Here is a 27,756-nt window from a genome sequence, read left to right on the forward strand (position 1 = left end):
GTGTCAGACAGGGTACTACTGTGTGTCAGTCAGTACCTACCTGATAGGTTCAGGTGTCTTTATTGGTAGCCAGAACTGATAGGTTCAGGGTCTGTGCTTTATTTAAAGGTGTTCTGTGTGAACCAAACTGGTGTATGTATGATTGAGACTAAGCCACGTTACTGTATCTTATTCACTTGATCATTTTATTTTCCCTGTGTGTTATTTAAATAAACCTTGTTCTTTTATTTGTTAAAAATCCATTCCTGGTCTGTGTGACTCCTTACAGGGAATGGTTGGTGGCAGCTTAGTGAAACTGTGGCATCTCCCAGTAGGTCTGGGGTTGTCACAGTTGGTTGAGGTGGGAAACAGGGAAATAAAAAGGGAACGGGACGCCATACCTGGGGGTTGGGAGTTAATATGGATTGAAGATCCCTGGACGGGGAAGTGTGAAAAAGTAAGAGTGCCTTGGGAGGAGGCAGATTACAAGAGGAGAAGGGGTCTATCCCAGAGACCCTTGTATTGGGAAGAAACCGAGGCTAGAGAGTGGCGTAGGTGTCTGAGAGATGAGAAGGAGGCAGTAGAGAGGGAAGAAAGAGAGAGACGGGCATGGCGTCTGGAAGAGGCTCACCAGAGGAGGTATTTACTGGACCCTGGGACCCCTACACGGAGGGAACTGACCCCTTCGACTTGGAGGGAAGAGATGAAGAAACCCTTCCCTTGATAGACATTGGTGCGGACAACCAGGATCAGGAGGACACTAACCCCTTTGTTAAAGGTCCCTGGTATGAATCAGGTTGCAACCCTTTTTTACAAGATTTATGGACACCCTCGTTTGACCAGTTGGCGGCTAGAGACAATGCTACTAACAAGTTTAATGTTGATACTTCTTTGTTCGATGTTCAAATAAACCCCAGTTCTGATCCGCAGCCTGTGTTTCTGTCCCATCAGCCTGAGGCAAAAATCGAACCCTGACACATTGATCCAGTTTTCTTCATTGTAACTATGTCAGCAGAATTTTGCCTAATGGAACTTATGGAGGAGTTGATTCACCAAATCCCCACTAATTCAATGCGCCTATTCTAGTTGTATCTCACGCTGCTAAGTAACAGGATTTCAGCCACTGTGTAATAAAAGGAAACACCATGTGATAAAAGAATGTTTTCAATGGTTACTTCTTGACTGTGAGCTAGTTTCCTGAAAATAGGTGCAACTAACTAACACATATTGTGTTTCATCTTGCACAAGATTAAATTTCTGTGCTTTGCTGGCAGTCCTATGATGGAGCCTTTATGTGTGGCATTAAGGATAACTCAGAGGGCAGTCAGTTTTCAATAAGGTTGCAACAACATTCACTCACACTCATTTTCACAGTAGCTTTTACTTTTCCATTAGAGATGGGCAGGGACCACTGATGTGATGGTTCGTAGGACAAACAGGTATTTGGTGCTTCCCAGCCCCACCTCCTCTGGCAGGTGCCCACTCAGAGGCAGTGCCCAGAGCAGGCAGGGCAAGGAAGTGCCAAACACCTGTTGTTCATCTGAAGGATGATTCGACACAAACCACCAAGTCAGTGGTTTGTGCCCACCTCTACTTGCCATCCTTTTGTAAACATACCAGAGAGGAAATATGGTGGTCCAACTCCCAGTTCTTTGCAAATGAGCGGGGGGGGGGGGAATTAGCGTCTGTTATCTGAAAATCCTGTGTCAGGGATACCTTAAATTGCAAAGCAAGGATATGTTTCTAAGATCATTTATTTGTGTTTTTTTATTATCTGATTGGCACATATCACAATTTTCTTTCAAGATTGCAACTGTAACAATGGTAATTCTGAAAGTCAATGCCCAGGTGGGATTAATTTCTTTCACACACAAATTCTTAAGCTAAGGACACTGGAATAATGAGTCCCTGACCTCTAAATATGGTTCAAGTCTGCGCAGTAAGCTCACCTTTGATTAGATTAATACATGATTCTTGTTTACAGGCTATCTTTTCACAACTGATTCTTTGACTGGATGCAGCTGGACCGTCCCCCACCCCACCCCAGTGGCCTCCTCAGTTTCATGGAACTTGGTTGCTGACATTGCGTAACTTATTGATGGATTCTGTGTCTGGATTTCCCTCACCAGATCTGCAGCTGTTAAGAATATGTGCCCTGGTCAGTGTATCCGCTGAAAGCAGTAAATGACCCCGACACTATTTAGCCTTTACATTAGCGATACATGAAGTGCAGCCTATGAACCACATGTGGCCTCCCAGTAGCATTTTTGAAGCCCACCCTCTGAGAAAAAAAAATCAGAGGAAAAATTGTCCCCTCCCCAGGTGGGTTTCCTACTGTGATTTGGAGAGATGGCTGATGTGCCCCCTTAAAAATTTAAAGCAAAACTTTTTAAATGGCCCAAAATTGGCTTTTTTTTTTTCACTATGGCCCTTAAGCCTCCAGAGCTGACCCACTCCTGCTTGTCATCACAGGACTGATATAGTGTAATCTCTCACTGGAACACTCACAAGAGTCTCTGATGTTATTATGTCATGTAGTTTGTGGTCTGATAGTCTGATAATGCTTTGTCTGCCTGACTGTAATTATACTGATGGGATCATTTCTCTTAAAAAAAAAAAACAAGGGGGGGGGAAGGCTGCAAAGAGCTCTTTTTCTGTACATCCATAACCATGTTCAATTTCTAATAGGACTTGGTTTGCGTAAACTACTCTGCAACCCTCCATATGTTTCCTCAGATGCATCACAGTGTAATGTAGTCATTGTCCAGATTTATAGCCCTGGAAGACTGGTAATGTTCTGTCTTACTAAACTGAAAGATGGCTTTTGTGAAGGTTTGCATTTCCAGTCAGCCTCTGGGCTGAGAAATTGTCATACTGATTCTGCAACTGTGGCCAAATGAGGACAGAAGATGACTAGAAAAATGGATGAGTCTGATAAGGTGTTGCATCTTTTTTATATATCTACTAGAGCTGACATGGATTGGCTCACTCTTGATGGGGTCTGTTTCAATGTTTTTGCTGTTGGCACATGCCCATTATCCTTCTATTTCAATCACATTTTTCAGTATTAGATTAACTTTTTTAAATCTCTGTGTTGCTGTAGAAACGCCTGTACCTTTTGTAAACATCCCTGACTAGATTCTGCATCATCATATCCCTCACCTAACATGAAGGTATAATCTGCAAGTACTTTCACACCGGGAAACCATTCCAGGGCCTAAGACAGCCTTATCTACAACATTTTCAGAGATGTATTGATTCTCATGAAGTTGTGTGAATCTGCCGAATTGCTTTATAGAGACTGTAAGCAAACTTGGAGACCTCATGCCATTGTAGATGTCAACATCAATTCTCTATGTCACGGATTGTAAAGATTTTAGCTTTTGAAAATTCTGGCAAGATGTCACCTATTTTGTGTAGTGGCATCTATGTAATGCTTGTTTTAATTGCTTTTGTTCAATGCAAATACAAAGTTTGCTTTGTGGCTTCTTCTGCCACTCGCATGGTGCTTAGTTAGGAATAATTAATTTCTGCTGGTGCTGTGGTATGCCTGGTGCCCCACTTTTCAAGCTGTTTGCAACATTAGATGGAAAAGGGAACAGACAGTTTTCCTTGAGGCCAGCATATAAGCTTAAAAATCTACATTACTTTTCTAGGCCTCCCTCTCCCTTGAAAACCGTCTCATATATGATTCTGGAATGTTCTCCATTGTCTCCGCTGGAAAATATTCGTTTCCCAAACAGGCACTATAAAATTCTGGTTGTTAAATGTTGATTGGTGCTACTGCATGTACAGCAGTGTTCCACTATACAGGTTCATGTTCATCTTTTCCTGTGACAACAGTTAGTTTTGCCTGTAATGGAAGGTACTTTTTATTATTTATTGCAATGTTTCTTTTTTCCCTTATTATTTCTGTTATTGTAGTAGTAGTAGTAGTAGTAGTAGTAGTAGTAGTAGTAGTAGTAGTAGTAGTAGTAGTAGTAGTAGTAGTAGTAGTAGTAGTAGTAGTAGTAACAACACTGGCCAAGAAAAATTCAGAACAACTACCATAAGTAATGGTCAATAGGCAGTCCTCCAAGTTCGTGAGGGTGATCCAGTTGGTTCACAAGCTGGTCTGTTCATCTGCTAACATTACTGTGACAAACCCAGACCTACTGGGATATGCCACAGTTTCACTAAGCTGCCACCAACCATTCCCTGTAAGGAGTCACACAGACCAGGAATGGATTTTTAACAAATAAAGGAATAAGGTTTATTTAGATAACACACAGGGAAAATAAAATGATCAAGTGAATAAGATACAGTAACGTGGCTTAGTCTCAATCATACATACACCAGGTTGGTTCACACAGAACACCTTTAAATGAAGCACAGACCCTGAACCTATCAGTTCTGGCTACCCATACAGACACCTGAACCTATCAGGTTGGTACTGACACACAGTAGTACCCTGTCTGACACACAGACTCCCACGCCAGCTTCTTCTTCCCAGCTCTCCTCCAGCTTCTCCACACATGTTCCACATATATATACTGTACAGCCCCTCCTCCTGATGTCCCGCCTTCCACTCCCCATAGGATGGAACTTTCCCTCCAACCCATGACAGACAGGTAACATCAGTGCTGTAAGTAACACCTCCCCTCTTTATAAGTTGTTTTGTAGGGGGAAAGCTAAAGTGCTTTTCACCAAAAAACAACCTGGATCCAAAACATACAAACACATTTATACAATAACATACAATACCATACTTACTTATACTTACACTAGGATAACCATATCAATTAGGCATCTAAACATTTACCATTTACAATACATCAAGTTACCTTTATTCATACAAACCAAACATGTTTAATAAACAAGTACATTTAACCTTTGGTCACCAAAATATATACATAGTCCATGTTTCTTTCGCCGTCTTCATTCTTCGGGTCTTCTTGACAAGGCGTCAGCAACACAGTTCACTGACCCTCTGACCACCTTCACTTCAAAGTCATAGTCTTGCAGGTTTAAAGCCCACCTCATAAGTTTGCTATTGTGGGTTTTCATTGTCTTTAACCATTGCAGTGGTGAATGGTCAGTGCACAGAATAAAATGTCTTCCCCAGATGTAAGGCTTGGCCTTCTGGATCGCGTAGACTATGGCCAGGCACTCCTTTTCCATGGTTGCCAGATGTCTCTCACCTTTCTGGAGTTTCCTACTCAGGTAGGACACTGGATGCTGGTCACCATTTTCATCCTCCTGGCAAAGAACTGCTCCTACCCCGCTGTTAGACGCATCGGTGTAGATGATGAACTCCCGGTCGAAGTCTGGAGCACGCAGCACTGGATGGTTGATGAGGGCCTCCTTCAACCTCTGGAACGCCTCCTCACAGTCGCTGGTCCACGGGATGCGGTCATCAGTCTTCTTCCTCGTCAGATCGGTCAGCGGAGCCGCAATCTCGCTAAACCTCGGGATGAACTTTCTGTAGTAGCCCACCAACCCAAGAAATGATTTGACTTTTCTCTTGGTGTTGGGTCTAGGCCAATCACGAACTGCTTCTATCTTAGCCTCTAGGGGTTTTATCACTCCTCCCCCTACTATGTGACCCAAGTATTTTATTTCTGGGCTACCCAGCTGACACTTGCTCGCCTTTACCGTTAGCCCTGCTGCACTTAACCTCTGCAGCACTAACTCCAGGTGTTTCAGGTGATCTTCCCAGGTATTACTGAAGATCCCTATGTCCTCAATGTAGGCCACAGTAAAGTCACTGAGCCCTGCTAAGATCTGGTCCATCAGCCTTTGGAATGTGGCTGGTGCATTTCTGAGACCAAAGCTCAGGACTCGAAACTCATAGAGACCAAAAGGGCTGCAAAAGGCGGTCTTTTCTTGATCCCTGCGATCAATTCTTGATTGCCAATATCCCTTTACCAGGTCCAATGATGAGATGAACCGACAACCCCCTATGGTTTCAATCAGGTTGTCTAGCCTGGGCATTGGGTAGGCATCAGGAGTGGTTACGCGGTTTAATTTCCTGTAATCTACACAAAACCTAATGCTCCCATCAGGCTTGTCCACTAGGACTATCGGAGAGGACCAAGGACTAGAAGAGGGGACGATTATGTTCTCCCTAAGCATCTCGTCCAGCTCCTTCCGCACCTTGTCCCTATAGGGTCCCGTCACTCGGTATGGGGATACTGCTTGCGGGGGTGCATCCCCTGTGTGGATCCGATGCATCACTCCCTTCACTATCCCCGGCTTATTGGAAAACACCTTTTGATATTTGATGAGCAGCATTTTTAGTTCTTGCTGCTGGTCTTGGGTGAGTGCAGGACTGATCTTTACCTCCTCTGGGTTGTATTTTACTTCCCCTCTACCCTCCCAGAAGGGTAATTCAGCTTCCTCACTCTCAGCTGCTTTTATCGCAAATAAAACCCTCTGTTCCCCTCTGTAGTAGGGTTTTAGGGCATTCACATGAACCACCCTCCTTGCTTGGTTCTCCTCCTGCTCTATAAGGTAGTTCAGGTCTGACATCTTGGAAATGACCCTATATGGTCCTGCCCATTTGAGCTGCAGTTTGTTCTCTCTGCAGGGCCTAAGCCAAAGCACTTCCTCCCCTGGGTCAAAGTGCCTCTCTCTAGCTTTGTGGTCATACCATGTTTTCTGTCTGACCTTCTGAGCTTGCAAGTTTTCTGCTGCTAGCTCTAGGTTTCTCTTTAGGTCATTCATCAAGGTGTCTATGTATGTCACAACGTCTTGTGGGTCATCCTGGGTGATCTGCTCCCAATTTTGTTTGATCAAATCAAGGGGCCCTTTCACCCTTCTCCCAAATAAAAGTTCAAACGGACTGAACCCGGTACTGGCTTGTGGCACTGATCGATAAGCAAACAAAAGGGATTGCAGCTTCTGGTCCCAATTGTTTGGATTCTCTGCCAAGTAAGCCCTAATCATGCGCATTAGAGTCCCATTGAACTTCTCAGTTAACCCATTACTTTCAGGGTGATAGGCAGTGGTTTCCTTGTGCTTAATTCCACAGATTTGCCATAAGCGTTTCATGAGTTTCGATGTGAACGATGCGCCCAAATCTGTGATGATTTCTGAGGCAAATCCCATCCTGGACATATACCCCACCAAGGCATCTGCCACTGTGTTAGTTTCAATGTTAGTCAAGGGTATAGCTTCAGGGTACCTCGTGGCATGGTCCACCATGGTGAGAATGAACCTGTTCCCCTTCTTTGTGGCCTTGGGCAAAGGTCCCACAATATCCACCCCTATGCATTTGAACGGAGTGTCAATCACAGGCAAAGGGCACAACTTTGCTTTGGTCCTGTCACGGTTATTCCCCTGCCTCTGACACACATCACATTGTTTACAGAACTCCTTGATCTGCTTCCCTATTTCAGGCCAGTAAAAATTCTGTGTGATTCTCTGCTGTGTTTTGTTCACCCCTAAGTGCGCAGCAAACATGTCAGAGTGCCCCCTTTGTAAGATCATGGGGCGATACTTTTCAGGTACCACTAGCTGACTTCTGATCCCATCTCCCCCTTTTGAGATATTCCTCAGGGTCTCTCTATATAAAATTCCCTTTTCCTCACGAAATCTCACTGGGGTTTCAGGTGTTAGCTGGGCGTCTGTCACCTTTTCAAAACACTTTCGGAGAGTGGCGTCTGCCTTTTGCTCTTGGCCAAATCTGCTGTCTGTGGTTAAGGTTTCCACCACAGCCTCGGAACTCCCTTCACCTGCTTCCGTCTCGGGCTCATCAGTACCGCCCTGAACTGTCCCCGTGGTAGCTTGTGAACGTGTAATCACTAGCACCCGTTTCACATGTTCAGCCAGGTCATTTCCCACGAGCACGGCTGCTGGCAGAGTCGATGAAATCGCTAGCCGCCAAACTCCCCTCCAGCCTTGAAAGTACACAGGTACCTCAGCTACTGGCAGCGAGATCACCTGTCCCTCAATCCCTGCCACCTTTAGGCTCTCATTCGGGATTATATACTCCCTAGGAATAATATCTGGATGGCACAGGGTCACCTGGGAACAAGTATCCCTTAGCCCCCTATACTGATGGTCAAGTATTCCTACGTCCACCCCTGCGGTTTCAAACAACTGCGAATCTGTTCTCACTAGTAAGCAGCGCTTGACCTCCACAAGAGGACCATTTTCCCCAGCCTGATCAGCAGATGTAACTGTTCCAGATTGAGTAGCCATGGCAACAGGCTCCCTCAGTGGCAAGGAGCTTTGCTCTGTCTGGACACAGAACACAGCTTTTGGCTTGGTTCCACTCAAATCATGAGGCACATTTCCTTTTAGCTGCTTCCATTTCTCACACTCTGAGATTAGATGGCCCTTTCCCTGACAAAAATAACATTTTCTGCTGTACTTGGAGTCTTTCTCATCTGGTTTTGGTTTTCCCTCCAAAATCTGGTTCCTGGACTGGCTCTGCCCAGAAGTTTTATCAACAAAATGGCCGCCCATTTTTGGCGGGCTCTGAACTAACCCTTTGGAGTACTTAGGGTCCCATGTTTCCCTCATGTTTTCTTCAGAATAATTCAGGTTTTGACGTTGTGCCTTAACCTGTGTGCCTTCTTTTGGTTTCTTTTCTAGCTCCTTTTGCTTAGCCTCAAACTCAGCCCTGATCTGTAAAATTTCTTCCTCAGCCCTAGCTTTTATCTCTTTTACTTTTTCTTCAGTCTTATCTCTGATTTCTTTTGATTTAATGTCTTTTTGCTGATTATATTTTTCAAGATCTTGCTCACTTTGTCTGGCCTGAGCCTCATACTTTTCTTTCTTTGACATTTCTTCCCCTGATAAATTGTTAATAAACTTATTTAGGAAATCCAGTTCTAATTGTACCATTCTAATTTGATGTTTCAGTTCCATCACTTTCATCCTCATGGCTATTTCCCTTTTCCTGGCATCTGCCTCTGCCTGTTTGATTTCATCTCTTTCTTTTCTTCTGATTTCCATTTCCCTCACCCTCAGTTCATGCTGTTGGGCTAGGAGCATTTTTCTGAGTTCTGGGTTCTGTTCTCCCGTGCTCTCATCCTGCACTGAGCCAAATTCCTCCTCAGAACCTTGGTCCACCTGTGGGTCTTTCACCTCACCCATTGCTGCCATTTGGCTTCGAGTCAAGGGCATAATCCCCCCCCCAGAACAGGCTGCTTTCAAAAGTCAAGCCTCAAAATAAAGCGACCACTTTTTTTTTCTCTTTTGCCTCAGAACCAGCCTTCTATAGATTGCTGCTGTTCTTCAGCACTAACTTGCAACTGTTGCCAGCCAGAGTCCAACCCCCCTCTGCTAGGCCTCTCAGCAGACAGGCTAGATTACTGCTACTTCACACAGCTTTGCCTCAGCCTTTTTCCCGCCAAAACAGGTTGCCTCAGAGCTCCCTAATCTAGTCTCCAATCTGAGGTCACACGTTCTTCCACTAGCATACCTCCCCGTGAGGTAAGCATAGAAGATGACCTACGCGCTCTCAGATTGTCCCTGACTAGACCCCCCTTGCTCTGGGCACACTTGCCAAGGCTTTGCTGGACCACTGGACAACTAGACCAGTCGTATCCCACACGCTGGACACCAATCAATGTGACAAACCCAGACCTACTGGGATATGCCACAGTTTCACTAAGCTGCCACCAACCATTCCCTGTAAGGAGTCACACAGACCAGGAATGGATTTTTAACAAATAAAGGAATAAGGTTTATTTAGATAACACACAGGGAAAATAAAATGATCAAGTGAATAAGATACAGTAACGTGGCTTAGTCTCAATCATACATACACCAGGTTGGTTCACACAGAACACCTTTAAATGAAGCACAGACCCTGAACCTATCAGTTCTGGCTACCCATACAGACACCTGAACCTATCAGGTTGGTACTGACTGACACACAGTAGTACCCTGTCTGACACACAGACTCCCACACCAGCTTCTTCTTCCCAGCTCTCCTCCAGCTTCTCCACACATGCTCCACATATATATACTGTACAGCCCCTCCTCCTGATGTCCCGCCTTCCACTCCCCATAGGATGGAACTTTCCCTCCAACCCATGACAGACAGGTAACATCAGTGCTGTATGTAACAATTACCTTCTCAGCCAAATTTGTTCCAAAACATTGTCAAAGTATAGTATTTCGTGCATAAAATAATTCAAAATTGCTTTGATTTTTTACAATCAGCTCGACTTCACTAGTGCAATTATAAGCAAAAAGAATGAAATGTCTTTGACCTTTAAAATGTAAACTCTAGGCTGTGGTTTCCTTTATGGAGTCAGCCCATCTCACATTTGGTCTTCCTCTTTTCCTGCTGCCTTCAATGCTTCCTAATGTCACTTAACTTTTATGGCATGTCTTGTGTTCCCCCAGTATGGCAGCCTCACTTTCATTATTTTTGCTTTCAAAGTTCAGGCTTGATTTAACCTAGGACCCACCTGTTTGTCTTTCTGGTGGTGCAGTGTATCCACAAAGCTTTTCTCTAGCACCATATTTCAAATCAATATTTTTCCCACTGTCCAGCTCTCATACCATACATAGTAATTGTGAATATAATAGTGTGGATGATCTTGGCCTTAGTCTCCAGAGATGTGTCCTTTTTCTTTATGATTTTTTTTAGTTTCTTCATTGCTACCCTTCAGAGTCTCAGCCATTTGCTGATTTCTTGGCTAAAGTCTCCATTTGGAGTGGTGGTTGAATCAAAGAGTACAACATTTTTAACCATTTTAATTTTTTCACCATCATAATTGAAGTTGTGTATTTATTTTGTAGTCATAATGTTTTTTGTCTTAATATTCAACTGCAGTTCCGTTTTTGCACTTTCTTCTTTCTTTTTATCAGAAGTTGCTTCAAATCATTGCTGCTTTCTGCCAGTATTATGGTTTCATCTTCATACATTAAATCATTTTTGCTTCTTCCAAAATTTTGCTGTCTCCTTCATCTGCATCTCATCTATCTTTCCATGTGATATGTTCTGCATACATACTGAATAGATAAGGGAAATAAATAAATCGTCTTCCTTTTCGGAGTCCAACTTGAGCATCAGGCATTTCATGTTTCATGCAGAATAAAAGTGTTACTTGCAATACCTTGAGCATCACTTTCTTTGCATGGGAAATTAGAATAATGGTTTTACAGTTACTGAACTTCTTGGCATCTCCTGTCTTGGGAATTGAAATGTATATTACATGTTTCCAGTCTATAGGCCATTGTTTTGTTTCCCATATTTGTTGGCATATTCAGTCTCTACAGATTGAAATAGTTTTATTGGTATTCCTTCTACTCCTGGTGATTTATTTCATCCACAAGCTTTCAGAGCAGCTTTCACGTCACTTTCTCAAATTGCAAGTTCCTCTTCAAAGAAATCTGTCTTTCTTTTATCTTCTCTATATAGTTCAGAGGAACGTGGTGGCGCTGTGGGTAAACCACAGAAGCCTCTGTGCTGCAAGGTCAGAAGACCAGCAGTCGTAAGATTGAATCCATGCGACCGAGTGAGCTCCCGTCGCTTGTCCCAGGTCCTGCCAACCTAACAGTTCAAAAGCATAAAAATGTGAGTAGATAAATAGGTACCACCATGGTGGGAAGGTAATGGCATTAAATGTCTAGTCGCACTGGTCACATAACCATGGAAACTGTCTTAGGACAAACACTGGCTCTGCGGCTTGGAAACGGGGATGACTGCCGCCCCCTAGAGTTGGACATAAATGGACTAAATGTCAAGGGGAACCTTTACTTTTTACCTTATATAGTTCAGTATATTATTTTCTAACCTTAAGTTTCACTTCTTGGTGCTGCATACAAACATCATGGCAGATCCATACCTGGAGTTGTTATGGAGACAGGAGATAACCAAGATTGGCCCTTGGGCCAGCCATGATGTCATTTACAGGGCAAGCAAACACACTGCAACTACTGGATGGAGAAACCACCTTGGACTTGGTACGGTGAGCCATATAATGTGGATGAGGAAAGGGGCATGTGTTGGGGTCAGTTGATGCCCTTTCTTGGCAGCAACCCGCCATCTTGTTTCTATTCACCTCTGCCTGCTCTGCTCTTTTTTCCCCTTAGTGTCATTAGTCTTTCTCTCTCTGCATACTTCTATTCATTTGTCATATATCAATTTCAACTGGTTAAGAAACCCCTCAACACCATTCCCATTACTGATTTTTCTTTTTGCCCTCTGCTCTTTCTTCCCCACCATTTTCCCCCTCCCTCTACCTCAGTGGTCATTCATCCTTTCCTTCTGCCAATTCTCACCCCCAGTACCACCACCACAAAGCAGGCAACTCTCTGTGTCTCAGAATTGTTTGAAGAATTTGGGAACTCTGCATAACTTTAAGCTGCTTGGGGCCCTACAGAGAAATGCATCTTCCAGGACTGTCACTGCTTAGGGAAGATTGGGCAGTGACTTAAGGTGTTACTACAGATTACAGAGAGGTGGTAATAAATAAATAATGCTTTTAAAAAGCAAATAACTCTGAGATGCATCTGCCTATAAATTCCTTGTAGGTTTCAGTTTTCTAGATTTCATGGTTTTGCAGCTATTCTAAAGATAGACAAACACACATTCTGGTATTTGTTTGTTTTTGTTTTTGTTTTTGTTTTTGTTTTTGTTTTTGTTTTTGTTTTTGTTTATTATTATTATTATTATTATTATTATTATTATTATTATTATTATTATTATTATTATTATTATTATTATTATTATTATTATTATTATTATTATTGAAGAACACAAAAATGTCATTCGTTATAGATGAAAATGAATGTAACCTCTGGACCTAACCCAGAGTTAGGTTCAGAGCTTTCCACAATTTCCCCCCAGGGAGTTTCCTCTCCCTAACTGTGGATGTGTAGAGGAAAGAAGATGTACATGCTGTTTCAGCATACAGTCAGACTGGTGACTGGAACCAAATAATAGTGAGAATAGAAATTCTCTGCTACAGTACCTTCACTGGTTATTGGTGTGTTTCCCAGCACAGTACAATGTCCTGGTGATGACTCAGTTCTGCTATATAGCTTGAATCTGGGTTATCTGAAAGACTGTCTCTCCTTGTATGAGTCTGTCTGCTTGCAGAAGGACAGCAGAGACTATGTCCTTCTGCGAGCTGACATACATTTGTAAACAGGGCTTTAGCCACTGATCAAGACTTGTTGTTTGGTAATGATCTTTTAAAATTATATTAGTTTTGTTTTTTATCAAAGCATTTAATACTATTTTAATATTGTGACTTCTTGTGTTTACTAGTTGGATCTGTTTTTTAAAAAAATGCATTTTGTATGCTGTCTTGAGTCCCACAGAGGAAAAAGGTGTGGTATAAATGACACAATAATACATGTACTGTACGTATTTATTTATGTATTCGATGTATATATTGCTCTATTAGCACAAGCAGATGAAGCAAAGGAGATCTCTGTGTGATCTCTCCCATTGGCTTCTTGTAGATGTTAAAAAGCATTGGGGAAATGGTCAATCCCTGTGGGACCTTGTAGCAGAGGTCTCAAGGGGTGGAGGCAGCATGCCCTGGCTGTACTATCTTGGATTGGCCCTCAAGGAAGGACTGGGACTAGTGGAGAATGGAGCCCCCATTCCCTAAACTTGATAGCCTTCCCAGAAGGAACCAGAGTTGACAGCTGCAGAAAGACCCAGGAAGATCAACAGCGTTACACTCCCCTGTCTGCCTCCCTTAGGAGATCATCATGCAGAATAACCAGTGCTGTGTCAGTACCATGCTGCAGCCTAACCCCCAATTGAAATGGATCCAGATTATCAGTTTCTTCCAAGAACACCCGCAGCAGCTACCACCCTCTCAATTAGCTTTCCCTAAAACAGAATATTTGAGATGGGTCTTTTCAGTTGTTCAGATCATATGTTGCCAAATTAGTTTTCTTAAGAATGGGGCTTATTGTGGTTTCTTTTAAACCGAAGGGCACGTGACCTTCCTGAGCAGAAACATTGTTGACATCCATAGCCCATTTTGCCATTGCATCTTTGGCAGATTTTAATAGTCAAGATGGATAAGGATCTGAAAAAGAGGTACTAGCTTTACAGCAGGCAAGTGCCTTGTCAACATCCTCATGCCTTACTAACTCGAACAGATCCAATAAAACCTGACTAGACAATGCACTGGACATCTCAATCCAGTCTTCTGGTATGAATAAGGAGTCAATGTCCTGATGGATACATTCAGTCTTGGATCTGAAATGGCTTGCCAGTTGGTTGCAGTTCTCTAAAGTTGGCTGTAATGTTTGCACCTGTCCAACATTTGTAACAATGCAGACAACTTAAAAGAGTTCTGCCTGTTGGTTGAATCAATTTGGTGTTGTAATCTCTTTTTACCACCTTAAGTAAATTACAATAATTGCCAGATATCTTGTCCTGATTGCAGCCAAGTTACATTCCAATGGAGCTTCCCTCCATTTGTTCTCTAGCCATCTTCCTGATTGCTTCATCATCTCAGCTCTTCCATAAACCATGATAAGAGTTGAGCTCTGCAATGAAGAAGGTGTTTAGAAGCAATCATGTCTAATACCCAGGTCACTACTGAATATCAATAGGTGACCTGAATTTCAACAGAAATGCCAACCACATCAGCCGCAAAAACCCCAAAGACATTGTGGAAACCAGTTGGATCCATCAGTCTTTGGGTGTGAACCATTCTAATAGGTCCATCCACACCCCAGAGGGACATCATTGTACAAAATCCAAATCTCAACAGGTGATGATCTGACCATCACAAGGTGAAAGGCTTAAGGTTCATCACCTTCAGATCATCTTCCTTCTGCCCAGACATGAACATCAGGTCCAAGGTGTGCTCTGCCACACGTGTAGGACCCATGACATTTTGGATAGGCCTGTGGATTCCATGGTGTTCAAGACTCGAAGACCACTCCAGCAGCACACATCTCTGTGTGAGTGCTGAAATCCCCCGGAAGTAAAAGTCTGAGAGACCATAGCAGTGTACCTGAGGCAGTGTTCATCAATCCTAGTAAGGAAAGTGTTTGGTCATGAGGGTGCGGTACACCAGCGCAGTTCCCATTCTGTCCCACTGGTACAACATCAGGTAACAGCACTCCAGGCCTGGGTCCGAATGGACAGAGATTCTGCTGACTTTAATAGATTTCCTATGGCAACACCCACTCCCTGCCCCTCTGATCTGCCATGACGCTGGCTGGAATATCCTGGGTAGGGCATATCTGGAAAAGGTTAACCCCTCCTTCCACCCCCACCTAGGTTTCAGTTATTCAGTTTATCTCCAATGAGATCACAAATTAGTTCAGATTTATTTTGGACTGACCTGGCATTTAGTAGCATGCATGTATATATATATATCTATGTATCGTACGTGGGAAGAGAACATCTTTCTTTCCCTCCACATGAATTATCACATGTTCTGTGGGTGTAAACTTGCATTTGTATCCACAAGTAAACAGGAATGATAAAGATGATTAGCAATTTGCAGGGGGGAAAAGTATGTGTGCATTTACCAAACTAGAGTTCAATAAGATTGATTTCTGTGTAATTAATATTTGTGGAGCTGCTTTGAAAAGTAGCATGGGAATGCTAGATTTTATGAGAATTATGTAAGAACAAGTATTATGTTGAGCAAGGATTAACTGTCTTTTAATTTCCAGAACCAATTTGTTCAGCGCAAAGATATACCTTGGAAAAGTGTAATGAACCAGTTGGCTAGCGTGTGTTTAAACTATACAATTAACTTAAACTTCCTATACTTTTAAATAATTTTCCTCCCACCCACCCCAATGACAATTTATGCCTTGGAATGAAGGATATTTTATTCTCCCAGTCACATGATACACACATACACATACACAGTTTTTTTGGCATGTCTATCAGTTTTTCTGTTGAAGAACATATGTCATGCTTGGCAGAATGCTTTTGCTGGTTTATGTACAGAGTATACATTTTAAAATTATTTATTCTATTATTATTTTATGTAGGTCATTCTTTGGTAAATTGTTGCTTCACATATAAAATATAAAGCAATAAATATATCATAAAACAATAGCAATAAAGAGGTGTCATAAATTAGCAGGACAACTGGATAGCTCAGTAGTTTGGGAGTTTAATTCCTCACTGTTCCTTATGATGTAGCTTATGATATATCCTGTTGTCCTGTACAATGGGATTCTCCTGTTACTGTTTTCTTTTGACAGAGATTATAATAGTGAAATGCAAAATCCACAGATTAGTAGCACTATTTGAACTCAGTTTACCTATCATTTAATTGAGTGAGAGTTTCACCAAAGTCTTCAAGATCGCTATCCAGAAACTGTTTAATCATGTTGACTGGGATCAGGCTCTTTAAGTCTTAAAGCTTCCAGGCCCATTAAATAGAACTCACCGAAAAGGATGCATTTATTTTATAAACAGCAGTGTTTCAATTACCTTATCAGCGTCTCTATATTTTTCTACAGGCTGTTTTACACTTCTGGTCTCTCTCTCTCTCTCTCTCTCTCTCTCTCTCTCTCTCTCTCTCTTTTGCACAACCACAACTTCCATGAAAATCAGGATAATTTTTAACTTTAAAGGAAATATTATCTCATGCCTGCCTCAGTGACTGTGTGATTTTTTTATTACACAGAAATAGCTGCTTAGGCTAACATGAATGGTATTAGAAACAGCACACTCTCAGGGCCAATTTTGCCACTGGAGAGTGAAGCACTGCTCCATATGGCAGATGGTAGGAGACAAGCACTGGTAGAAAACGTTGGGTGTGACATTTGTGCACAGACAGGTAGCTCTTCATGCCCCAAACTGGAGTTCTGCCTTCAGGTGGAGTACACTGGCTCATTGGTAGTATTGAAGGAAGATTCAATTGCTGGTATATTTGGTTTTCCTGCATGGAACTGAGTGTGGTACTATTTTGTCCTTTACCTCAGTCAGCAAAATGACTTGATCCAATTTGTAACTTCTGTGATATATCCAGCTATACTGTTATTGTTTTGTTATGAATTTATAGAAAAGTTTCAAAATCGGCAAATAAATGCATAGAATTGATCATATAAAATCAATTTATCAAGACTTTTCAAACATTATATTTTGGGGACAACTTTTAATGTGGTATTAATCTCAGAAATGCACTTATTTCTCCATTTTATGATGTATTAAAAGCATCAAAATGATTTACAAATGTGTTATTACATTTATATAAATTTATATGAATATGTCAAGATCTCTTGCCACCTATTTAAACCCCCATTTGGGGGCTGAATTGTATTAGTTGAGTAATTTCAAGGCTGCTAAAAACAAGTAAATGTTGTACAGCCAAATTAATTACTTTATTTCCAGGTACCTCCATTCAGCCATCAGTTAAAATGTAGATTGAAGCCAAGAAACTGGAAGAAGATGGATTTGGAAGGGAATTATGGAAAAAAAAATAGAAAAGATCCTGAAGAGTAAGGATGCGTCACTGCAGACCAAGGCCACAATCATCCATATTCCTGATTACTACACAGAGAAGGGAAAGCTAGATAATGAAGAATTGTGAAAAGAAAAAAAATCAGTTAATTCAAAGTATGGTGTTGAAAGTGGACTTTATGGATACTCTAGACTGCCAGAAAGACAAATAAATTCTACATCAAAATGAGGCTGAATTTTTCCTAGAAGCTAAAATTAATAGAGTACTTTGTACGTGTCATGAAAAATCAAGAGTTACTGGAAAAGACAATCAAGCTGGAAATAGTCTGAAAAGAGCAAAACTTAACATATGGTGGATTGATTAATTAAAACTCAACAAAATCAATAAAAAGGCTTTTGTTTGCAAGGCCTGCACAAGAGTGTTAATGATAGGACGTTTTGAGGATAATTAATTCATAGGGCTCCTGTAGGTTGGAGCCCTGTGAACCACATATATGATAAAATGGCAAAGGAAAGCAGAATAGCATATGTGTTTGTACCTAAAACTAATAACTGGATGGTAAAATTTATTTGGAATCATAATAGACTAATAACAAACCCATCCCCTGAGTGTGGATTCTGTAAACCAGAGAAGGAAAGTTAAGTAAAAACTAAGGTTTACAGAAGCTTATAAAATGTGTAGGGGAAGGAACTAAAATCCAAGCAGTCTGGTGATCACTGGTCACAGAATGTTGAATGTTGTAGGACACAAGAAAAGAAAGGGGACAGCAGAAGAGACAAATGAAATTCCCAGAAAAGAACAAAACTGGCTGATTGTAAATCTGAGCAGAAACATTCCATTCTATAGGATATTTTTCCCAGTAGTTTCTATTCCTGTAATTCATATTAGGAGAAAAATGATCAGAGTATAATGCCTGAAAAAGCCCTCCATCCATCTGGTTATATGGACAATGATTTGGGTAACTGAAGCAAAGTGACATGAGAGAGAGAGAGAGAGAGAGAGAGAGAGAGAAATAATCTCAATATATAACTTCATAAATCAATTGACCTACACAATTTAAACATTTTGTTAAGGAGTGTTATATTGACAAATAAAAGTTCAAATGCCACCAATGAGCACAAAGATAGAAATAAAGATAGAGCAGTTGACAGGGCAGTCCCCTGGATCTTTAATCAAATCAAAATCATATTGTATTCAGTCTAGTTTACTCTTCAATAAATGATATTGTATTGTACCTCATAAGACCATGGTAGCAGGCAAAAAAATTGTGGAGAATGGCCACATAAATGCAATCAAGGAAGACTCAGAAAACATTGATTTTGTAATGGCTGGAATCCTACTTGTGTTTATGTAAGGACTGCATAATTTGTTGTACATAATTGTGGCTAATTGATGAGGCGCTGGGGCACTTAGGTGCATGAGCAGATACATGATCAATATGCTTGTCTAGTGACACTTCGGCAGTTAACCACAATTAGCAATGGCAATTTATGCAAACCTTTCATGAACACCAGCAAGATTTTGGCCAACATAATTTAGTTTTTGAAAATAAATAGCTGTCAAACTGAGTTTACTATATTGGCTAGAACGGTGGTTTAATTATATTATTGTAATTCAGAATTTAACGAACAGAATAACATGGCTCAAGTTTGCTTTCAGATTTTATTGTGTATATCTGTGAGCATAGGTACAATATCACTACAGTATAGCCAACTGTGACTGTTATTCTATTAACATTCTACAAATGCTTCTTTTTTTTCTGCTGATACAGAACTTCTTTCAAGGCTTGTAGGAATTCCCAGACCTCTGATCTGAATTGCTAAAATGTTAAAGAGTAGCTGGAATTCATAATTTGGATGAATTGTTAGTCACAATATAATAAAGAAAACCAATTGCATAAAGTGAGTTTTGATTTTTGCTGTTTGACTTGACATTCATAACTGTTCGATGACATTGCAGAAGAAAATATCTTTAGGTTACATTTTAATGATTATTCATTTAAAGCTATGCCTCACCCTGTTTTAATGTTTATTATTTATGGGGTGTGATTAATCACCGAGTAACATTTCCCCTTCCTGCCAAGACTGCTAAAATATCAGAGGGCTGTGTATTGTCAATGATAGCCTACACATCTAAATGATAATTGTTACTGTGCCAAGACCATCCATTAAAAAAACAGTTTTCACCACAAGTGCTCAGGAGAATAAAAGCATATTTGATTGTAACAGTGGCTGATTCAGCCAAAGACAACAACCGAGCGAGAGTGCATCACTGCTGATTGAATAGGTGTGTTGCAACACAGTCCTCTCCTTTACAATTTATTTGAAGAATTGACACTAGAGGTAAATGCTATTTTCTTTCAAATGGACTGATTCCCTAAGATTGTCTGCTTTGGTCTGGCAAATAATTATCCTATACCCTAATGCCAAGTCAATTCCCTTGATTGGTGCCATCTATTTAGTCAAAGTAGCAACAACAATGCACAAAAGGGAGTATTACCAGATTTTGGGGTGAGCCCTAGTTTACACAGGTACAAAAATAATTAGGGAGAAAAAAAAAGACCCTCACTCAGGGAAATGTTTTCAAAACTCCAAAGTGGAAAGAGATTTCCCACATTCTCATTACATATCTCCCTTCTTCAGCTTCATTTTCACCACCCCTATATTCTCCATAGGCAGATTATGCAATTGTGTTCCTCCTCTTCCATTTTTAAATGTATATTTGTTGCATTTGTTTTATACAATGGCCTAAGGCCAAAATGAGGTGATTTTGAGGGATTTGTAACACCAGAGTGGGTGGAAGCACCCGATTGGCCCCAGTTCAAACCATCTGAAGAGGTTCCGCATGTCCCCTTGCTTGAGCTGGTTGAGGGATACCATTGCTCAATGACAGCGCTCACTTTCTACTGATCCTACCTGAAACAAGTTCCTGCTCCAACACAGCTGTGATGATGGAGGAGGCAGTGGCAGTTTAATCACATCTGGTGGCTGGAAGCAGGGCCTCTAGCCATTCAATGGATGCCATTTGCCTCCTGTAGGACAGCGCATTGGCTACAATAGTTTTAAGCCTTTAGAAACTCATAGCCATTCACCATCATGGGACGTAAATGCTGCCCATAATCACAAAAGCTTGGGTAGATTAGAGTAGTTCTGAATTATTTCATTAGTTTGCTTAATAAAGTTCTGTTGAAAAGGAGCTTTTATTCTTGCCCTGGACCTGTAGGAGCCACAGAACTGGAGGGGGGAAAATATTTTTTGATCAAAAATCTCCTCCTGCCAGTAACAGAACTGCCAGCAGGGATTTCAGCAATGAAAGACTTAATTCTCCCATCCTGTGGCTCCCAGAGCTTCATTTCAATGAAAGGGATTGTTTACGAATCAGAAAAGCTGTGGGAGAGAAGGGGGAAGTCTTTCTTTTCCAAAAAAAAAAAATCTCCCCTTGATGGTGACATCACCATCCTTCTACAGATATACTTACACCAACAGGATTTCAGCCACTTTCATTTGGCTTTGCCGGTTGTTTTTGCTGGATTTGCTGCTTCCATGCTGCTATTTTGGCTCTGCTGGCTATATTTGCCAAAGATGCTCAGTGTGTATGTGCGTGTTGTTGTGGGGGTGGAGAGTAGGATTGCAAGAAGCAGGCATTCTATATGTGATATTCAGTCTTCCTTTTCTGTCATGTGTTCCCTTTCTAGAAATAACTTGGTCTTTCAGAAAGGCTGTATCAACATTTCTAAGAGATGGGCCCAGGAGCAGAAAATGTAAGAGATAACTTTGAAAATTCTTATTGTTCCATCTCTGTTATTCTTGAATATATTTTTGGGCCCTTTTGGATGGCAAAAGTGTTTGTGGCATAGACACATTATCCAGCAATGTGATTTAACAGCGGATGGAAGATAGAATACAGTAGAAAGAAAGAACAGAGCAATAATAACAAAATACAGGGCAAGAAGCACTCATCGAAATGTATAATTTTCCTGTTCCTTTTATTTAAAAAAATAAACAATAAGAAAAGAGAAAGAAAAGTAAGAAGAAGAGAAAAAAAACTGGTTGTTCTGGGTTTTCCGGGCTCTTTGGCCGTGTTCTGAAGGTTGTTCTTCCTAACGTTTCGCTAGTCTCTGTGGCCGGCATCTTCAGAGGACAGCAATAGGATCAGAAAAAACTGTTGAAAATATGGCAGTTGTTTCAAGGGGTTATCAAGGTTGTCTGTCTGCCTGCTTTCATAAAGGTCAATATAAAGGTAAGCAGAGATGAATTTACAATGTTTTAACTGCATTTCCTCTCTTACGGAACACCATGTAATATTTTCAGATTTTGCTCTACTTGCTTCTGACTAAAAATCCAGAAATTAGTTGACGGCAGAGTACATGGAAGTCAGAAAGTCATGAAAACATTTGGCAGTTCTCCAGTTATTCATCCATAAGAATTAGAATATATTTCTGCCCTACTTACCAGAACTGGCCATTGAATTTTGAGGGTGACCTTTCTGCCTTTAACTGGATTCATCTAAAAGGGTTGTAGTCATTGGCTAGCTTCCCATTGTGCCTCTGTGTTTGCACAATATTGTATTGCATAAGCAGTCAGACAGTGACATGGCTTGGACAAGAGGGCATCTAATACCAAGTCCCGCTTCATTTTAACAAGCACCTCTTGTGATTTCTGCTTCTGAAAGAGAGATGCCATAGAACTACCTGCATGCAATGTTTTGGATTCACAGCATCAATTTCAGATACTTTTCATTCAGAGGGATTTTCAGGCAATAGGATCAGGAAAGAAAGCTATTCAACATCTTTTGCTAGCGACACTTTATATGGCATTGGGCTGGATGGACTATTGATCTTACTATAAGACAGTAGATAGCAAATGGCTATTTTTAATTATTTGCAAACATATATATATTATATTAAGAAAACATTAGAATTTTGACAGGAAGATATATTTTAATATAAATGGCTGCATGCTTCCCCCCCATTTCCTCCTTATTAATATTTATAGGATTGTCACAATATTTCAGTGTTAATGAGCTACTAGGCAGATAAATATCAGTGTAAGGTCAAACTATCGTTAAGGTATTAATCATGTGAAATACAAGCCTGAGCATATTTAGTCAGAAGCAGATCCCACTGAATGTGGTAGATCTTAATAGTTGATGTGTTCAGAATTATCACCTTGAACTATCAGAATTGACATTAATTAGATAGGAAATTGTGATCACAAAATGAAACCAAGCTGATTTGTGACGTGCACTGCAGGAAATCTCCTGCTAGAATAATAAATAGGATTCCAAATATTAGAAATGATTATTACAGACATTGAGAACTATCAAGTTCAGGTTTGGATATATTTGGAATTATTGGAATATGGTATTATTTAGTGAATTCCAAATATTTCCAAATCTGAATGCACATCCCTAGTTTTGGCCAATAATGCTCTAAACCAGCCATTCTCAACCTTTTATTATTATTATTATTTATTATAATAAAAATTATTATTATATTATTGTTGTTGTTATTGTTTAGGCCATGGTAAAAACACAGTATGAAAGAAATATAGGCCAAATCAGGATTATATAAGTTGGACAACAAACTTTATAAGGTGGTTTGCGAAGAATTCTTTCCAGTCTATGGCCCCCCTCAAATGTGTCAGGGCCCGCCTGACACAACCTGTATATTTTTATATAATCTTCAGAGGATTTACTGGCGTTTTTTTGTCATGAAGGAACACATAGACATCAATTAAAAGGTAGTATTTTTAAAACACCACTATATAGTATAAATAAGCAAATCAAACAGCCAAGAGCAACACAGAACCTTGGGCCTGTTGTACAAGAGAGACCATCTTCCTTCAGTCTTAATTTCTAGCTGCATCTCTCAAGGAAACCCACCCAGGCATAGAGGGAGTTGCTTTTTAAGCTCATCAAGAGACATGTACTGCATACTACAATGTGAAACTCATAAATCTATTTCCCCAGGTTACTGGTGGACTGTTTGGAATATTCCTCTGGGAAACACTTTTGAGGATCTGAGGTGTTCCACGAAAGGCTAATCTTAGCAAAAAAAAAAATTTAAAAAATATCCATAAATGCCACTCTACCATGTCCATTTGAGTAAAAGCCCCAAGATCTCAGAAGGTGTCAAGACTGAGAGATACAACTGTAGCACCCATGCATAATGTGTGTGTAGGTGTAGGTGTTCTGTGCTGTTAAGTCAGAACCAATTTATAGCGACCCTAATAGGGTTTCAAGGTAAGTGAGCTATGACCTAGTCAATTTCCATGGCTGAAGAGGGATTCAACCCCTTTTCTTCAGAGTCCTCCTCCGTCACTCTGTCCACTACATCACATTGGGAATCACCCAATGAATAATAGCTGTGATAAAAAGGTTACAAAAAAGAAGAAGAGAAGAACAGACTGCCGTTGTTTTCTGTGGGGAGACAACAGGGAAACAATTCACCAACCATAACAACTATACAGTGGCACAAGCCACCACGTAATACTGGGCAAAAATAATTTTCTGTACTGTCGACACAACCCTGTATACCTACCCTGTGGTAATGAACACAACAATAACTAATTTAGGGCGAGGACAATAGTGCAGAAAAAAATCAATAAGGTTATAAGCAACCAGGAAAAAGAAACAATTCAGTAGAAGATAGAAATTATATAACCTCAATAATTACCATGTCAACCAAAATATTTTTTATTCTAAATAAGCTCTTCCATTGATTATCTCTAATTTAAATGGAATTAATATATTTCAGACAATCAGTTTCAGTAGAATTTTGTTCACACCTCAGTGGAAAACAAATCATCCTCATTAACGAGTTCCTCTCTGACTGAACTCGGTATCCTTTCTGGTTTTTAGCACACTGCAGGAAAAGGATACCAAATCCCAGTAGAGCATGAAAGACTTATAAATTGTATTATCTATGCACTCTGAGGGTGTAGGATGCAAAGGCAATACACTTTATAGCAACTGATTTTCATTATACATTTTAGAAATATTCATGCTTCATAACCTTGACTTCGAAAAATTAATTATGAGATGGCCCACCAGCCATTATTCAATTAACCATAATTTCAGTTTGCAGCATACTTTTTAAATATGCTTCTGTATAAAACTAAAATAGTAGCAATAAAATAAATGTTAGCTTTGTCTATACTTGCCAAATATTATCAGCACAGTTTGCATTGCAGACTCGTAGTGCATGAGAATGTATGCACAATGTGAAGTTGTGGCTCTTAACTCAAGGTTATGTGAACTTACTGTTGCTTACCTCCAAGTAGCTTGCATAGGATTTGGATGTACTGTAATTATAGTAGCTTTAAGTTATACAGAGACACGTTATATTATTTAACACACATTTCTGCCAGGTAACATAGTGCTATCACTTCTATTTTGTAGAAACAGCATGCATGTTAACATTACAAGAAATATGGTGCATTTGCTGTGCAATCCTATGTATATTTAGTCAGACATAATAAATTGGGTTCCATGATACTTGGTGAAATTCTGTTGAGTAACTGTTGTTGTTATATCAAGTTGGAACCAACATACTGTACAGTATAGTGACCATAATAGGGCTTTCAGTTTCACAGTGTAGTGAATAGATCAATAACAGACTAGGACTCAGGAGGTCTGAGTTCGAATCTCCACTCAGTTATGTAAACTCTCTGGGGGAACAGAACTCATGAAACCACTCCTTGAATATCTCACTTACCTGTTAGGATCGCTATAAGTTGATTCTGACAACACATAAGAACAACGATAGGGCTTTCAATATGAGGTATTTAAGGAGTGGCTTTACCAGTTCCAATCCCTCAGTGAGTTTGCCTGACTGAGTGAGGATTCAAACCCAGGCCTCCCAAATCCTGATCAGTCACTCTATTCACTACACCACAATGAGTGTCACTGAGAAACTGTTACACCGGTGTAAATAATGATGATGTCATCAGCCTGCAATGTTACAAATTAATGTAATTTAATTTACACTTCTCATCATCCCTTTCAGGTTCTAAGGCCCTCAGGAACCCTTTTGAACTGAGGAAGCCGTTAATATTATAAAACTGCCTCTGTAATGTTGCCACTGGGATCAGGATTGTCAGTGGCAATCCAGCTACAATTTTCTGATATTAAAGGCTCCCCATTCCATCCCGAGGCTCCTAAAGGCTTCCCCAGGTCCCTAGGGAGCCTCAGAACCTGAAGGAGAGGAGGATAAGAAGCTTTAAATTAAATTAAATAGTAACATTCGAAACTGATAACATTGCCACCATTTTTACCTTGCCCCTGTAGTAGCAAAACATTTCCCAAAATTCTAAACTTCAAAACCAGGCATGTTTGTGGCACCCCACAAGTCCTAGGGACTCCTCAAACTTAGTTAAAATTGTTCTCTACAGGGCACAAGGGGACTTTGTGAGCCTTCTTCCCCCCCCCCCCATTTTGGAGGGACCTTTTGAGTCCTGGAGGGTTGCATTTAAGCCCCTTAGAACTTCATGTTCCCCACTTCAGATAAATGTATGGACAATATCTTCCACACATGATTATCTCTATTTATGCTCTTATGTCAACAATTAACATTGGAAGAATACAAATGTCAAAAAAGTCAGCCACTATCTTAAGTGGCTACAGCCTCCATTGCAGCATAAGCAAGACAACAAAGCAAGCAGGGAATTAAGTCTTTGTGTGTGTTGCACATACACAATTATAGTATGATATGGGATTTAAAGGGATGTGATGGCTTCAGCTACATGGGTAAGGGAGTTAAAAATGTTGATCTGGTGGACAATCCCTTGGACAAAATCATACTTTATCAACTAGATTGAATTAATGACATGTTCGGTGCAATGATCCCAAGAGAACAGATCCCACAGGAGCAAAGGCACTTTTCTGTTTTTGGAGCAAAAAGGTTGAAATCCTCCTGTCTTAAAGTATACCTGTGGAAAGCTGATACTGGTGACATCACTCCACTATGCTGAGATCTGTTTATGTTACTGAATATATTGGGGTTTTGCTTATATCTGGCTGTTGAAATCATTATATTTGGGTTTTAATACATTTTTATTGTCAGTCCTTGGACCTCTAGGGATTGTTGGACTGGTACTCCTATAATCCTTTACCACTGCCTGTGCTGACTAAAGATCATGGGAGGCGCAGAACCTCATGGCACAGTTGTTAAATTGCAGTACAGTAGTCAAGCTTCTGCTCACAACCTGAGCTCAGTCCCAAGAGATTCAGGTAGCTGGCTCAAGTTTGACTTAGCCTTCCATCTTTCTGAGGTCAGTAAAATGAGTACCCTGCTGGCTGGGGGGCAAAGTGCTGTTCGTGTACAGTGAACCCTCTACTTACGGAATTAATCCGTATTGGAACGGTGGCTGCAGGTCAAAAATTCTGTAGGTCGAGTCTCCATTGACCTACAATGCACTGAAATCCGATTAATCCGTAACTGGCCATTTTTGTTCCATTTTTGTTCCATTTTAGATTTTTTCTGGTCTGTATGTCGATTCTCCGGCTGCAAGTCAAACCTAAATTTTGCAGCCAGAGAAGTCTGTAACTCGAAAAGTCTGTAAGTCGAGCCGTCTGTAAGTCGAGGGTCCACTGTAATTGGGATGTAAACCACCCAGAGAGTGCTTTAGCATTATGGGGCAATACAGTGGTGCCTTGCAAAATGATTTTAATTCGTTCTGCGTAAAATTGTCGTCTTGCAAAAAAAAATCGTCTTGCAAGGTTCCCTATGGAAACTTCGCAAGATGAATGATGTTTGTTCATCTTGCAAGGCATCAGTCTTGGGAAAAAAAAGTCTTGCGAAGCACAGCCATAGAAAAAAACCATCTTGCGAGGCACCATACGGAATCGCAAAAAACTATCGTCTTGCGGGTTTTTTGTCCCCCGAGTCAATCGTCTTGCGAGGCACCATTGTATACAAGTCAAAACAACAAACAACAGCTGCATTCTATCAACATCTGGAGAGCCATAAATTGCCCATCCTGAGTAAATCTAATTTTAATTCAAATCAGAATAGACCACTGAAATCAGTGGGACTTATGTCTAACTATTCCCATACATCTCAATTGGCTTACTTTAGTTAGGACTAAAATTTATTTATCCATAAGTTGCTTAATTTCCAGTTTGGAGGTCACTTTTCAAGTCAGAAACAGGACTGAGGATTAGAACATCAGAACATAAGAAGAGCCCTGCTGGATCAGACCAAGGGCCCATCTAGTCCAGCTTCCTGTATCCCAGTAAAGGTATACAAGACAGCTTACAAAAGATGGATGAAATTTAAAATACAATTAATTACAATATTTTAAAAGCGAATAAACATCTTGTCATATAATTTTTTAAAAAAATAATTGAGTCTAAGCACTTTCGAAGCACCCATAATAGTCAGACCTCCTCAGATAAACTTGCTTTGTGTCATTTTGCAAAA

General features: G+C 40.5%; 1 long non-coding RNA gene across 1 annotated transcript in view; it reads left to right on the plus strand.

Moving 5' to 3' along the window:
• The window catches only part of LOC144585880 (uncharacterized), a 29,878-nt gene extending 10,649 nt beyond the window's left edge, over nt 1-19,229 (plus strand). Inside the window, exon 2 of the long non-coding RNA XR_013540477.1 lies at nt 17,264-19,229. This is a non-coding gene — a long non-coding RNA (uncharacterized LOC144585880). The remainder of the gene's footprint in view (nt 1-17,263) is intronic.
• The last annotated feature ends 8,527 nt before the right edge of the window (nt 19,230-27,756 follow it).

This window comes from Pogona vitticeps, chromosome 1 (genome assembly GCF_051106095.1).
Source record: "Pogona vitticeps strain Pit_001003342236 chromosome 1, PviZW2.1, whole genome shotgun sequence".
Lineage (NCBI taxonomy): Eukaryota > Metazoa > Chordata > Lepidosauria > Squamata > Agamidae > Pogona > Pogona vitticeps.